The 17,241-nt window shown below is 38.5% G+C and overlaps 1 protein-coding gene and 1 non-coding gene across 3 annotated transcripts in view; one reads left to right on the top strand and one right to left on the bottom strand.

Annotated features, from left to right (window-relative positions):
• NELL1 (neural EGFL like 1) overlaps positions 1-17,241 on the bottom strand; it is a 794,433-nt gene that overhangs the window by 233,685 nt on the left and 543,507 nt on the right. The window lies entirely within an intron of this gene.
• On the top strand, positions 6,109-6,215 carry LOC116638955. The gene has a single exon (XR_004300726.1). It is a non-coding gene; the product is annotated as a U6 spliceosomal RNA (small nuclear RNA).

Genomic DNA, 17,241 nt, shown 5'->3' with positions numbered 1-17,241 from the left:
TGTTTCAGGGGGTTCACAGGCCTCCTGAAAGCCCATCCCTGAACCCCTGAGACTAATCTCTGTCCCAACTGCTCAAGATCTCTTCAAATTTTGCCACTTTACAGCTTTATTATTTATTTCCATGCTTTATTAACATTTCACTCAAGTTTTATTAGCTTTTCTAAGTCCTGTGGCAGAAAATGCTCTCTTTAGACATTGAAAAAAAAAAAAAAAGGAAATGCTTCTTTCCTCGTTTCAAGACTATCAGTGCCAGCCATTTCAAGGGATAAATGATGCTGTATATTTTCTGAGAAGTCAGAGTATCTTTGTTCCTATAAGCCTGGGGTAAAGTTCCATGAAACAGAAGAGCAGTCAGTGTCTGCGTCCACCCCCAGAAACTGTGGGGCAAATAATTTCAGAAGCTTTGGTAGATCGGAACCTTGTACCTTCTCCTGAACCAGACAATCTCACACATTTTAGGCTTCACTCAGAACCCCATATCCAGGCAGCAAAGTCTGAGAACCTCTGACACAATGTATATACCTATTTAAAAGTGTGCATGATGGGTGATCTTTTAGGTTTTCACCAATGTCCTTCAATTGCAATTGCTCTTTCTAAAGCAGGGGGATTACATTTACTTCAATTCCTTAACTTGTGATCTAACAAAGTGCTCTGATTAGCATTTAGCAAATGTTTCTTGTCTACCCCTCCTTTCTGCTGTCACAGTGATCTTGGAAGCCCTGTCGAACACATGGAATAACTATAAGATAGACGAGGGTGACTCAATGCACATCAGACTTCATAAGAGTAAGAAATAAACATTTATAATCTAAGCTACTGAGATCATGTGGTTTACTATTGGAATGGAATAGACTTTCTATCCTGATTAATACAATGACACACCAAATGTAATGAATGGAGTTATATGGACTTTTCATGTTATCTTTGATCACAGGAGAAAAAAAGGATCCAGAGAACCTTTACTTTATTATGATATCAATTACATAGACTGATTAGTACTCCCTGGCTCCATCCATTTCAGGTCCAGTTTTAGGAAATATTGTGCTCGATGCTCCCAAGCCAAGTACCTGGAAAACTGCCATTTCAGTGAGAAGCCCCGAAGAACGTGCCTCGTCTCAGCTTGCATGAAGACTTCTCTGCATTGAAACAACTAACAGAAGAGTCCTTTTTCACAATATCATCTAACGATCACGTGTTGTTTAACTGAGAATACTTGCTGAGTTTTCACATGCAAAACTGATCTTGCATTTCGACCTAGTTATCTATTTATTTAAATTTTACCCTATCAGAATATCAGTAAGATATTCAAAAGGAATAACTTTTATTTCCTGTGATTATTGGAATTTAACTTGTTTTTGCTATAATATCCTAATCCTTGAATATAAATGTAATAACCTCAGCAATTAGAACTTTTAAAGGGCCACCTGAGTACAGCAAGGAAAAGCAGGCAATAAAATTTTTTATAAGTTTAAATAGGAAATATTTTCTTTTCTCTTCAACACATGTATAGACAAGTATAAGACTCACTAAGTGTAGTGTCAAATCCAACAGAGTAGTATCTAGTTGACCTGAATTCTACTGCTATCTCTGCCTGTTATAAATATTGTAATCTTGAGCCAATCACTTAAACTGTTTTGGGTTTTTGTTTGTTTTTTTTTTTGTTTTTTAAGAATTTTGGGAGAACCAGGCAAGACTGAAAACGAAGGTGGCAAGATCCTAAATTCTGAATTGCATAGTCCTGAAAATGGTACCTTGCTTCCCCATTTATTGATTCTCACTTAAACAAGTCACTGGCCTCTACAAACCTCAAGTGGCTCAGGTGTAGAAATGGGATAAAAAGATAATAAAAAGATAATAAATAAGATAATGTATGTAAAAGGGTTTGACACAGCCTGGCTGATAGTAAATACCAACTAAATGTGTTTCTGTAAATGCTACATAGATGTGAAGTGTTACTATTACTCATATACACATACGAAGGTTCTAGTTAATATTCAAGGGCAAGTTTATGTCATACCTGAGGAAGTTTTTAAGAAACTGAGGATTTGCTATCACAATTACAGTTTTGATAATAAAGGTCATTGCTAAAGAATGTTGAAATATTTGTAATATGTGGGATAATGTGCATTAGCTATTGTTACATAAATGTCAGTTAATAGAACTAAAAAAGACTTGGGATACAGTGTGGTAAGGCCTAATATTCAAACAGAACTGAAGCAAGCTTTGCTTAAGAGCAGAAGGCTTCTATCACCTCTGCATTTGGGCTTAATTATGATTCGACATAGGAACAGGTCTGATTAAAACAGTATGTCCAAGTTCACATAATATCTATGAATCTTAGTTTTCTCCTATGCAAAATGTGGAAATTAGTAGTATCTAATTTGCTGACACTGGGGACTATCAAAAAGAAAAAAGCTAAAGCACTAGGAGAGGGTGGACTCGCCGCATTCAACACTGGCCATCTATAAAGCAGAAGACACATATTTCCTTTGGTACTATTGCTAGCCAATACTATGCCTATAGGACATTTTTCATTCATTTTTCCAACAGATATTTATTCACTGCTTTCCCACTGTGTGCCAGCCACTATCCTAGGGCTTTGAGAATGCAGCAGTGAACAAAATACTACAATCTTGCCGTCATGCAACTTACAGTCTAGGGAGGACAGGGACATGATAGAAAGATACACAAAGAAATACAGAACTGCAAATCTGAAAACCTCTATGAAGGAAGGAGACAGGATCTGGTACAGTGTTGAAGAGTGTAAGCTGTGAAGACCGGGTTCAAATCTTGGCCTTCCCACTTATAAATGGTGTAACTTTGGGCTGCCAACCTCTCTGTACCTTAGAAATTCTTCTGTAAATGGAGATAGCGAATTACTTCATAGGGCAATTGGGAAAATCCAATGAAATAACACATGTAAGTAAAGGAATTAGTGCCTAGAAGATAGCAAGTGCTCAGAATATTAGTTATTGTTTCAATTGCAGGACTTTCATGGGAATGCTCTTTGTTTACTTTGTTAAACAAATACATCAGATGCCTAATAACACACACACACACAAACATACAATGCTAAGATCATCAATCAATTGCTCTTCTTTTTGTTAAGATGCATTTGTCATCATATACGAAACATAATGGTTTGACCAAATTTTCACTTTCTAAACTGGATGTTATGTAGAAATTTTAGGGAAGAAAAGAACCGAGCATGCTATCAGCTTTATTTGACTGTCTTCAGGCAGGCAGCTTCCCAGCTGCCTTGACACTGAGGATCCATCCATTTCTGAAAGATCTCCTGGGAAGGCGACATTTTAATCTCCATTGGCAGATAACAAATAAATGGTATTGAAAATTTCACACCCAGATGAAGGGTGATGCTTAATCCAAAGTGATTTATGGCCCGAGTCACGTGGTTATTATCGACAATTCCCTGATTAGATCTTTGGCATTTTCCCCAGTCACATTTTTTCTTAGTTTAAATACAACACGATCAGAAAAAGTCAGACACTGAGACAATTAAGGGGAAAGTGAGGGGGGAAAAAAAAGCGGAGGGGTGGGGGCAGAGAGAGAGAGAGAGAAAAAGGAAATATTTGATAAGTGAATTCATTTGGATTTTTTTTCTCCTTTTCTAGTTCTTGGTATAATTATATTTAGAGATATCTATAAAAATGTTTGAATTGAAAACTTACGATAGGCTTATAGTAGAATGAATAAAATTCAGAACATTTTTAAGTGTTTCGGGCATCTTAAGTGCCATTTCAAAAAAATCTTGGCTTTTGTATTTGCAATGTTATTAATATTATGAGTTTTACAACATAATAGACATTGTCTTATTTTCTAATTGAATTTGATTCCTATTTAGGGGCCTTTCCAAAGAGCTTAGTGTATCTATAGAGGATATCAGGCCTCTGATTCCAATAAGTAAAAATAGATTTTTTTTTTTAACCTGCGAAACAATGGAGAATCAAAACAAACCTGTTTGCTAATGCTGCTGTAGAAGCTAGGTATTTTAGCTGTTCCTTTCTCTTCCTCGGTCTGCACCCTCAGTATCTGCTCTCCATCTTCCTCTCTCCAACTGCCTCAGCAGATACAGCCTAGCATACTGATGACCAAACCTAGCTGCTGTCACAGAATCTATACAAGTGCACTAACCAATACACTCACCAGAACATCATATGAAAACTAAGTGCATGGTGAAATCCTTTCTCAGAGGCCAAATTAAAATATAAAGAAAGTACTGGTAAGCATGACTGCATGTATTCCATTCATGTTTTTGAACTCTATGAGGATACGATGCAAAAGGAGATAAATGGAATTAGAGATAGGTGGAAACAGAGAGAGAGAGAGAGAGAGGGAGAGGTGTCTCTCAGACAAATCCTTTAACTAAGAGAAGAGGCACCATTAACATTCCCTGGGTAGAGATACAACACCCAGCAGACTATATTATGCATTACATACTGTGCCTAATCAGAGGTCAGCAGACTACAGCCTGCCACCTGTTTTTGCAAGACCCATTTAACGTAAGGATGGTTTTTCATTTTTATTTTTTGGACGGTTTTTCATTTTTCAGTGTAAAATATAAAGAAGACTATTGGCTATTTGGAGAGAACAATTACTCATTGTATGTATTGGCCTGTAATTCCTAAAATATTTGTTCTCTGTCCCTTTGCAGATAAAGTTTGCAAACCACTGGCCTGCACTATTTATCACCCAAGACACTTTTGCATTTCTCCTTTGTAGCATTCACTATACATACACTCATATTTATTGTCCAGCTATCCCTCTAGATAACACATTCCTTGAGGGTAGGAACAAGGACAAGGACAAGCTCTGTGATTGTAACACACCAAACACTACATCTAACACAAAAAAATCATTCAATAAAAATTTGATTACAAAGTTAATAAATGAATGAACTATGATGCACATGCAGGACTTTCCTGGCACTAGTGCTTGTATGTCCTAACAGCAAAGTGGAAACCAAAAGAAGAAGGAACCTGCTTAAAATCACACAGGAAAAGAGTGGAGAAAAAGGACTTTCAATTCGGAGATTCATGCCCTTACTGCAGAGCATTTTCCCTACAAGCTTCCTTTGAGCAAAGGAGGAAAGAACCAATTTTGTCTAATATGGGTAACACAAACATCTGTGGAGAACAGATAAACCAGACAGAGCACTTACTCATTGGGATAGGCAAAGCCATGCAAACACGGCCAGCTACCTGTTTTCTCCCCACTCTCCACCTGCTTCCTCATCCAATGTTTCCGTGCCCAGTGTATCACTGTACAAGTGTCAGGAACTGAATTGTATGACAACTCATGGAAAAAGTAGATTTTTTTAGTTGGATAGTGGGGAGCCACCCAGTGATGCTGAATGCATCCATCCATAGATACACATGGAAGCAAGCTCAAAAGCACATAATTCATACTATTCTGCTTATTTTATTATAAAGAGTGCAAAGGTCAAACAATACCCCTTCATCCTTGCCCAATTACATCACTCAAACTGCATCTCCAACTTTTCATATTTCTGTCTTCCATGACTACAATCACAACAGTAATAGTGGCCATGGTGGTGATGGGTCTTGAACTGATCTACCTACATTGTATGGTTTCACCTTAAACATAACCTAGAAAGAATGGAGTTAAAGTTCACAAAGGTAGTAAGTGGTAGAGAATTCAAACATAAGACTTTTCTGACTGCAACTTTGGTCATTTGTAACCACTTCATTGAATTAGAACTATCCACTTTGGCTGCTGCTTTGTTCCTTAGTGCTTGTCCTAGTCTCCATGTCCTCATTTCCATTTTTATTGATTTTACGCATTTTTTATCTTTTAAAAAGAAGCTTACAGTATGATCTGCTTAATCTCATATTACCCAAGAATGACCTTAAGTTTATGACACAGGAAATGCATGAATCTAAAATAACTGATAACATTTAACCACTTTCCAATGTTATTTAATTTCTTTATACAATATTTTTTCTACAAATGATGTGAACAAAATGGGAATGAAAGACATGAAAACCATCTTATAACAATAGCCAAACTAAGCTCAGTAGAACTAGAATTAAATGGAAAAAAATGAAGCCCCTAAAAAAAAAAATCCATGTGGTCCCTTCAGCAGCACATATACTAAAATTGGAAAGATACAGAGAAGATTAGCATGGCCCCTGTGCAAGGATGACATGTAAATTCATGAAGCGTTCCATATTTTTGCTTGAAAAAAGCATGGAAGATACTAGAGAATCCCTTTCTGGAGAAATAAAAGAACTAAAATCTGACCAAGGCTATTAATGAGTTGCAATAAAAAATGGAGGCTCTAACTGCAAAGGATAAATGAGGCAGAAGAAAGAATTAGTGATATAGAAGACCAAATGATGGAGAAAGAAGAAGCTGAGAAAAAGAGAGATAAACAACTACTGGATCACGAGGGCAGAATTTGAGAGATAAGTGATACCATAAAGCAAAAAAATTAGAATAATTGGGATCCCAGAAGAAGAAGAGAGAGAGATGAAGAAGGTATATTGGAGCAAATTATACCGGAGAACTTTCCTAATTTGGGAAAGGAAACAGGCATCAAAATCCAAGAGGCACAGAGTACCCCCCTCAAAATCATTAAAAATAGGCCAACACCCGGACATCTAATAGTGAAACTCACAAGACTCAGAGACCAAGAGAAAATCCTGAAACCAGCTCAGGACAAGAGGTCTATAACCTACAATGGTAGAAACATTAGATTGGCAACAGACCTATCCACAGAGACCTGGCAGGCCAGAAGGGACTGGTATGATATATTCAGAGCACTAAATGAGAAAAATATGCAGCCAAGAATACTATATCCAGCTAGGCTGTCACTGAAAATAGAAGGAGAAATAAAGAGTCCAGGACAAATAAAAACTAAAAGAATTTGCAAACACAAAACCAGCCCTACAAGAAATATTGAAAGGGATCCTCTAAGCAAAGAGAGAGCCTAAAAGTAACATAGACCAGAAAGGAACAGAGACAATATACAGTAACAATCACCTTACAGGCAATACAATGGCACTAAATTTATATCTTTCAATAGTTACCCTGAATGTATATGGGCTAAATATCCCAATCAAAACACAGGGTATCAGATTGGATAAATAAACAAGACCCATCAATATACTGTCTGCAAGAGACTCATTTTAGACCCAAAGACACCCCCAGATTGAAAGTGAGGGAGTGGAAAACCATTTAACATGCTAATGGACACCAAAAGAAAGCTGGGGTGGCAATCCTTATATCAGACAAATTAGATTTTAAACCAAAGACTATAATAAGAGATGAGGAAGGACACTATATCATAAAGGGACTATCCAACAAGAAGATCTAACAATTTTAAATATCTATGCCCCTCACATGGGAGCAGACAATTATATATGCCAATGAATAACAAAATCAAAGAAACACATCGACAACAATACAATAGTAGGGGACTTTAACACCCCCCTCACTGAAATGGACAGATCATCTAAGCAAAAGACCAACAAGGAAATAAACACTTTAAATGACACACCAGACCAAATGGACATCACAGATATATTCAGAACATTCCATCCCAAAGCAACAGAATACACATTCTTCCCTAGTGCCCATGAAACATTCTCCAGAACAGATCACGTCCTAGGTCACAAATCAGGTCTCAACCTGTACCAAAAAATTGGAATCATTCCCTGTGTATTTTCAGACCACAATGCTTTGAAACTAAAACTCAATCAGAAAAGGAAAGTTGGAAAGAACTCAAATACATGGAGGTTAAAGAGCATGCTACTAAAGAATGAATGGATCAACAAGGAAATTAAAGAAGAATTTTAAAAAATTCATGGAAACAAAGGAAAATGAAAACACAACTGTTCAAAATCTTTGGGATGCAACTAAGGCAGTCCTAAGAGGAAAGTATATAGCAATACAAGCCTTTCTCAAGAAACAAGAAAGGTCTCAAATACACAACCTAACCCTACACCTAAAGGAGCTGGAGAAAGAACAGCAAATAAAGCCTACACCCAGCAGGAGAAGAGAAATAATAAAGATCAGAGCAGAAATCAATGAAATAGAAACCTAAAGAACAGTGGAACAGATCAACAAAACTAGGAGCTGGTTCTTTGAAAGAATTAATAAGATTGATAAGCCCCTGGCCAGACTTATCAAAAAGAAAAGAGAAATGACCCAAATAAATAAAATCATGAATGAAAGAGGAGAGATCACAACCAATACCAAAGAAATACAAACAATTATAAGAACATATTATGAGCAACTCTATGCCAGCAAATTAGATAATCTGGAAGAAATGGATGCATTCCTAGAGATGTATAAACTACCCAAACTGAACCAGGAAGAAATAGAAAACCTGAACAGACCTATAACCACTAAGGAAATTGAAGCAGTCATCAAAAATCTCCCAACAAACAAGAGCCCAGGGCCAGATGGCTTCCCAGGGGAATTCTACCAAACATTTCAAGAAGAATTAATACCTATTCTTCTGAAACTGTTCCAAAAAATAGAAATGGAAGGAAAACTTCCAAACTCATTTTATGAGGCCACCATTACCTTGATCCCAAAACCAGACAAAGACCCCATCAAAAAGGAGAATTACAGACCAATATCCCTGATGAACATGGATGCAAAAATTCTCACCAAAATACTAGCCAATAGGATCCAACAGTACATTAAAAGGATTATTCACCATGACCAAGTGGGATTTATTCCTGGGCTGCAACGTTGGTTCCACATCCTCAAATCAATCAATGTGATACAATACATTAATAAAAGAAAGAACAAGAACCATATGATCCTCTCAATAGATGCAGAAAAAGCATTTGACAAAGTACAGCATCCTTTCTTGATCCAAACTCTTCAGAGTGTAGGGATAGAGGGTACATACCTCAATATCATAAAAGCCATCTATGAAAAACCCACAGCGAATATCGTTCTCAATGGGGAAAAACTGAAAGCTTTCCCCCTAAGGTCAGGAACATGACAGGGATGTCCACTATCACCACTGCTATTCAACATACTACCAGAAGTCCTAGCCACAGCAATCAGACAACAAAAAGAAATAAAAGGCATCCGAATAGGCAAAGAAGAAATCAAACTCTCACTCTTTGCAAATGATATGATACTTTATGTGGAAAACCCAAAAGACTCTACCCCAAAACTGCTAGAAACTCATACAGAAATTCAGTAAAGTGGCAGGATATAAATCAATGCACAGAAATCAATTGCATTTCTATACACCAACAACAAGACAGAAGTAAGAGAAATTAAGGAGTCGATCCCATTTACAATTGCACCCAAAACCATAAGATACCTAGGAATAAATCTAACCAAAGAGGCAAAGGATCTGTACTCAGAAAACTATAAAATACTCAATGAAACAAATTGAGGAAGACACAAAGAAATGGAAAAACGTTCCATGCTCATGGATTGGAAGAACAAATTTTGTGAAGATGTCAATGCTACCTAGAGCAATCTACACATTTAATGCAATCCCTATCAAAACATCATCAACTTTTTTCAAGGAAATGGAACAAATAATCCTAAAATTTGTATGGAACAAAAAAAGACCCGGAATAGCCAGAGGAATGTTGAAAGAGAAAAGCAAAGCTGGCGGCATCACAATTCCGGACTTCAAGCTCTCTTACAAAGCTGTCATCATCAAGACAGTATGGTACTGGCACAAAAACAGACACATAGATCAATGGAACAGAATAGAGAGCCCAGAAATGGACCCTCAACTCTATGGCTAACTAATCTTCGACAAAGCAGGAAAGAATGTCCAATGGAAAAAAGTCTCTTCAACAACTGGTGTTGGGAAAACTGGACAGCAATATGCAGAAGAATGACACCGGACCATTTCCTTACACCACCACAAAAATAGACTCAAAACGGCTTAAAGACCTAAATGTGAGATAGGAGTCCATCAAAATCCTAGAGGAGAACACAGGCAGCAACCTCTTCGACCTCAGCTGCAGCAACTTCTTCCTAGAAACATCACCAAACGCAAGGGAAGCAAGGGCCAAAATGAACTATTGGGACTTCATCAAGATAAAAAGCTTTTGCACAGCAAAGGAAACAGTCAACAAAACCAAAAGACAACCGACAGAATGGGAGAAGATATTTGCAAGTGACATATCAGATAAAGGGCTAGTATCCAAAATCTATAAAGAACTGATCAAACTCAACACCCAAAGAACCAATAATCCAATCAAGAAATGGGCAGAAGACATGAATAGACATTTTTCCAAAGAAGACATCCAAATGGCCAACAGACACATGAAAAAGTGCTCCACATCGCTCGGCATCAGGGAAATCCAAATCAAAACCGCAATGAGATACCACCTCACACCAGTCAGAATGGCTAAAATTAACAAATCAGGAAACGACAGATGTTGGCGCAGATGCGGAGAAAGGGGAACCCTCCTACACTGTTGGTGGGAATGCAAGCTGGTGCAGCCACTCTGGAAAACAGTATGGAGGTTCCTCAAAAAGTTGAAAATAGAGCTACCCTATGACCCAGTATTTGCACTACTGGGTATTTACACCAAAGATACAAATGTAGGGATACGAAAGGGAACGTGCACCCTGATGTTTATAGCAGCAATGTCCACAATAGCCAAACTATGGAAAAAGCCAAGATGTCTGTCAACAGATGAATGGATAAAGAAGATGTGGTATATATATACAACAGAATATTATGCAGCCATAAAAAAAAAACAAAACAAAAAACATGAAATCTTGCCATTTACGACGACGTGGATGGAACTAGAGGGTATTATGCTAAACGAAATAAGTCAATCAGAGAAAGACATGTATCATATGATCTCACTGATATGAGGAATTCTTAATCTCAGGAAACAAAGTGAGGGTTGCCGGAGGGTCGGGGGTGGGAGGGATGGGGTGGCTGGGTGATAGACATTGGGGAGGGTATGTGCTATGGTGAGTGCTGTGAATTGTGTAAGACTGATGAATCACAAACCTGTAACTCCAAAACAAATGATACATTATATGTTAAAAAAAAAAAAAAAAAAGAGAAGATAGTAGGAAGGGAAAAATGAAGGGGGAATCAGAGGGGGAGATGAACCATGAGAGACTATGGACTCTGAGAAACAAAATGAGGGTTCTAGAGGGGAGGGGCGTGGGAGGATGGGTCAGCCTGGTGATGGGTATTAAAGAGGGCACCTATTGAATGGAGCACTGGGTGTTATACTAAAACAATGAATCATGGAACACTACATCAAAAACTAATGATGTATGGTGATTAATAGAACATAATAAAATAAAATTTATAAAACAAAAAACAATGGACTACTAATTTTTTTAATCCTCAAATCAGCAAGAAATGTAGGAGAAAATATCCAATGCTGAAAAGGGTGGCAAGACAGGCATTCTCATTCAGCACTGGTGAGAAACTAAATTGGTTTAGCTATTGTGGAAAGCCCTGATCAAATTATTCTACTTTCAAGTATCCAGAGGAAATAATTCAGAGATGCAGAGAAAGATTAACATAAATAGGTATCATCTATAGCATGATTTATAATTGGGTAACATTGGAAACAACCTGAATGCTTAATAAATTCCAAGAGGAAAAAGTCAGAAAACAGAATTATACATTTATATTATGACAAAACATGATATACAGAAAGAAAAAAGTAGTCAGACTGGAAAGGAATTAACAGTATTATATTCTCTGAATGATGAAATTATAGTTGTATTTTTACTTTTTTGTATTTTTCAAGTTTTCTCAAAGATTTCTATTTCTCCAAGAAGGAAAGGAAATTCCTATTTAAGAAGACACACAGAAAGATTGATAAAGAGAACGTCAGAGTCAATTTACAAAAATAGAATGAATGCAAATATGCTACAAAATAAAAGGGAAAGGAGGGAACATGATTTGCAAATTCTTGACAAGGAAGAAAAGGGAAATATGATACATTACCCTCTTTAACCTAAAGGAGAAAGAAAATGCATTTCTCAGGGAAGATTAAATGTTTCCAAGACCTACTTCTCTAACATTTGTCTTCCTGTTCTAACTTAAGGCTCTCACCCAATTTTTTTTTCCCCTCTCACTTCCCTACTGTGTTGCCCCTCTTATTACTTGTGTCTGGAACCTATAGGTACCTACTAAATATCAATGTTGACTGAAAAACTGTCATCTGTTTCAAGGAAGTTGCCATTCAGGATTCTCTGGGAAGCAGGTGCTTCTACCAGCACCACATTACCTGAAGAACAGGTAGAAAAAATAGAAGTAAATCTAAGATCCCTTGCAGGAAGTCATCAGTATCACTCTAGAGAATTGAGATTGAAGCTCCTCTGAAATTTTCATTAATTTTTGAAACACTTAAGTTGATTCTCCATGCAGGGCCCAAAGAGATATAAGAGAAAATAAAGGAGAACCAAATGCTCTTTTGTCTGAAGCCCAATTCTGCCATTTACTGGCCAAGTGAATTGGACGGACCTACCTCTTAAGTTGTTAAGCCTGGGATTCTCACCTGCAAAATGGGGTCATAATGACTATTTCATGGTGTTGTGGTAAAGATTAATTAACACAGTGTTAGCAGTTTCCAACACCATGACTGGCCACAGAGGCAAGTAAGAAATGTTAGTTTCCTAAATAAAATATTGGCCTTTCCCTTTAGGAACTTATAATCTAGCAGAAGATGTGAACATTTACGTAGAAAATGACCATGAAAGGTGAAAAGCAGTGTCAGAGCAAGTTCTCTCAGAACTGAGGAAAGGAAAGATTATTTTCAGTTTGGAATTTGGGGGTGGATAGTAAACATGTAATAGGATTCCATCTTGGTTCTAAGATACAGTGGGGAACATAGTCCTTACTCCCAGTGGAATTCATAGGCTACTAGAAGGTGTCAGATAATGAACATTTATCCAAATAAGATTTCACATGGTAAAAATGTGTGGTAAAATAAGAGAGAGAGAGGAAGATGGCAGAGAGACAGGAAGCTAGTCCAACAAGCTGGTCAGTAAAGGCTGTTTCGAGGTGACATTTTAGCTGAGATGGAAACCAACGGGATAGTCATCTTGGGCCATGCCAGGGGTAAAATGAGAACCACTACCAGAAGTAAAGTGCCCTGGCTAGAGGAGAAGACCCAACAGAGCTAAACGTCTCAGTAAAGTTAAAGGTGTTTCCTAGGTCGCTAAAAATTGGGGTAAAAATAAAATGGCTTCCATCATGAACAGAAATAGGCGAGACCACCAGAAATGAAATATTCCACAAGGTTTGGCTAAATGACAACTTCCTTCTCCCCTGACCTTGTTAGTAGCTTCACAAGGAGGTTGAGAAAACACATCACGGAGAGAGCAACCAGTGAGTTTAAACAAATCGTTCTACCCCATTGGGCAATCTAGTCACTGTCTAAGATCCCCAAGTTTTTAGGGCTTTCAGCCTCAGTTTACAAATCCATTAAGTTAGCATAATAATTTCTCCAGCAAGCAAAAGGGAGACCAACCTGTTAGTAATAAAGCCACTTCACAAGTTGCAAGTGCTTGGCTGTGGGGTTGTATCCTGACAAAATATGGGTGATTATTTTTTTCTCTCCAGTTAAGCTCCATGCATTAGAGAATTTTAAAGAGCTCTTTGACGACTGAGTGAAGCAGTTTTATTCCAGGCTGAATTGGCCTGTCACTTCCTCATATAACAACCGCTTGTGCTTCTATCCTAAGGGGGCACTTTCGATTCACTTAAAGGACAGCAGAGGGTCTAATGCATCATGGAGGCAGAGCAGGAAATTGGGAGAGACTGCCTGCTTAGTCAAAGAGGGAGGAACAACCGTCCCAGAGGGCAATGGGGTATTTGCTCAGCAGTCCAAGGAATAACTACGTGTATTTTTTAATCTTCCAAAGCAAGCGGAGGGCAGATGTGGTTTGACCTTGAGAAAGTCTCCTTGGTGGCCTGGTTTTATGGAACCAGGCATAACTAGTTGGTTATGAAGTCAATTATGAAATGAATTTATTAGATCAGGGTCAACACTTCTACAAAAACAAATAAGACTAGAACAGAATATAATAGATTAAAGAGTATATCACATAAGTAATGGTATTTTTATGAAAACTTTTTTCTGATATGTATGCATATGTGTGTATTCTTGTGTACTGTCACAATGTAAAATGTGTTTATTACTGATAATAGTAAAACAAAAATTTAAAGCCACTGGTGCAGGGGACATTCCATCCTGAAGCAGGCCCATGGGTACATGCTCTCCAATCCCAGGGCATACACATACTTCACTCACAAACTCAGAATCGGAGCATTTGAGTTAGAAGGTACCAAGGATGCCATCTACACACGATATTTTACAGATAAGGAATTGAGCTAAAGAAGTAAAAATAATTTCCCAAGATAAGGGCCTCAAGACATGAAACAAGTTCTCCTTAACTGACAGGCTAGGGATCTGTACACTTTAAAGTCATAGCTTAACATTGGAAAGGAACTGTTCTGAATCAGATGTCCATGCATTTTCCTTTCACTGCCAAAGAGGGGAGTTGTCCTAGACTCTAGCAACACAGAATCCTTCATTCCATGGGATCTTCCCTGCTCACACAACCCCCAGAACATGACTACAGTCTGAGGCTGGTCATCCCATTTGGGATGCATCTGTTCCTTTCAATCTTTCATGTCTACCCCAGAGACTACCTCAAAGATGAGTTCTCAGGGTTTAGGTTTAGAAACAATATGGTTTGAGTTCTGAGCTCAGGCGCCACTGTCCCACAGACCTGGGTTCAATTCCCACTGGACAATAAGCCCCATGAAGATGGTGTTATACCTTCCTTGAATACTGCTGTTTCCTCAAGGCTTCACGCCATGTGTGGGACCGTGCAGCACCCCATGCAGATTTGTGGAAAGAAACAAGGGAAAGGAGCCCTGAGTCTGCCACTTAGTAGCCATGTGACCTGGATAAGTGACTTCACCTCTCTGAGCCTCAGCATTCTCATCTAGAAAATGGAAATATTCAAAGGGTTAGAGGATCAAGTGAGAGAACAGAGATCCAGAACTGAGCTCAGTGCCCAGACTATAGCAAACAGTACGTGACGGCTGTTATAACTAGATATTTCTTCATTAGTGCTTGGTGACTTTTAACCCAGCAGAACCCCACCCCCTTTTTAAGATAACAAATATTTAAGAGATGAAAACAAAACTCTACAGTGCTGCTGGCTGGCCTCCCTCTTGGGCCCACCAGGGGCCCCTGAATCACCTCTGAGGGATCCCAGGGTTGATCAGAATTGTGCACAAAAATTACTCCCCGGAGCCCTGACCTTTCCCTCTCCTGATTACTGCTGAGGCTGTTATGGATAGCTGAGGCCAGGCAGGAAATGAAGGCCTGCCATGAGCACCTGTCAGAGCCACATAATGACAAATCTCCCTGGAGACAGCATCCCATTGTTCATGTACAGCACCGATGATGCATTCTCTGAGCCAGTGAGCTTCGGAGTAACAAAAAACATCAGGTCCCGTAAAGGAAGACAACAGATGAAGGAGGAGTTCTAAAACTGCAGAAGCTGCAGGAACTAATGTCAGAGTCATGTGCAAGTCTACTAAATTTCTGGAATTAATTGATGGCCCCACATCTAACAGCTTCCTCCAGGCACACATTTGCATATGGAAATGTGCAATGCTTTTTATGCATTCTCGTTTCTTTCTTAATGTTAAATTAACTGGGCCAATAAACCACAGGAAGTATTACTTGAAATCTGACTTCAATCACTATTAACATAAAATATTTAAATGTGCATGGAAAGCATACTTCAGGGGGCTTGTCCTGAAGAACAGCAAGTAGAAAAGAAAGTCGGAATTTCGTCAGGTAAGAGAAGGTGTTTCATGCTGCTCTTCAGCGGGCAACGGGACCAAATGGAAGCAAATATGGGAGCTTCGCACTCTGCTAGGAAGAGTCAGAGACACCAAGAGAGCCATTAAGAACCCTGGCTTTGCTGGGACAAAACTTGGACACTTGAGCCAATCTCTTCAGTGCAGCTTTGTCTGTCACATGGGAACCATACTGTCTACTTTCCAGGGACATTGTGAGCACAGGATAACATATGAGAAAGTCCACGGAGTTCTTTGCCAACACAGCATCGTATTCACACCAATATTTTCAGTATTTATTCTGATACTTCATCACCATCTCAGCGACGCTATGAGTGCCTCTCAGACTATCAGAGTGATGTAAGTGCATAATGTGAGGTTTTAAGTGTTTCAGTGAAGGATGAGGGCTTCCAACTCTTCCCATGCTCTCTGGAGCAGTTCGCTGAGGCAGTTTCGCATTAGATTTCCAGAGGGTAAATGAAAATAATTATCCTAATTGTTATAAATAATGCCAAGGACATAGGCTCATATTCAAACATATTTGCTTTAAAAAGGACCTTGAGCCAACGTTGTGAATGAAAACACGACTGATGTCAGCTGCGGGAGAGAAAAGTGGGTGTCAGACTGCCTGGGTTTGGCACTGGGGCTCTGTCAGGTGTAGACATATTTGCAGTGAATGAGGAGACACGACGCCCAGTGATTTACTAGACAGCATCTTTTCGGGGAGCTTCTGAGGTATATCCCAAGCCCTGTTAGACCTTCCCTCCCATAAGACTTCATACTCTCAGTTTCTATTCTCTCCACTTCCTGCTGAATTTTCTCAACTAGCTCAGATAAGAACTATCTTAAGTGCCATGGAGACAAGCACTGGGTCTTTCGTACCTGAAGGTCTTGAGCATAGTGCATGGTTCATGCCGATCAGCCAAGTACTTAGTACATGACCAGTACATGCCAAGCATAGGTCAGCCACTGGGTATACAACAGAAAAATAAAAAATGAAAAGATGCAATCCCAGCCCTCATGAGGTTTGCAGTCTAAAGCAGTTCACAAGGTTAATAAATTTAAGTTATTAGTGCCTTGACGAGATGAACCTTCCAAATTACTGTGCCTATTATGTTTAGTAACTATTACTGAGACCTTACTATTAGTAGAGAACGAAGATTCAAAGCTGAATGAGGCTCTCTTTTAAAGAAGCTATTTTAATAAAACATACTAACATGCATACAAATAATGATAAAAAACCACGATATTCTAAGCTTATTTTAAGTATTCTCATTTAATCTAAAAAACAGCCTTATAAAGTAATCCCAATTCTACTTTACAGATGAATAAACTGAGGCACAAAGACGTTAGCCATTTGCCATGGTCTGTCACGCTGCTCCTAAGAGTTGGAGCCAGGATTT

This window comes from Phoca vitulina, unplaced genomic scaffold (genome assembly GCF_004348235.1).
Source record: "Phoca vitulina isolate PV1807 unplaced genomic scaffold, GSC_HSeal_1.0 scaffold16, whole genome shotgun sequence".
NCBI classification, from domain to species: domain Eukaryota; kingdom Metazoa; phylum Chordata; class Mammalia; order Carnivora; family Phocidae; genus Phoca; species Phoca vitulina.
This window is presented reverse-complemented; position numbering and strand designations above follow the sequence as displayed.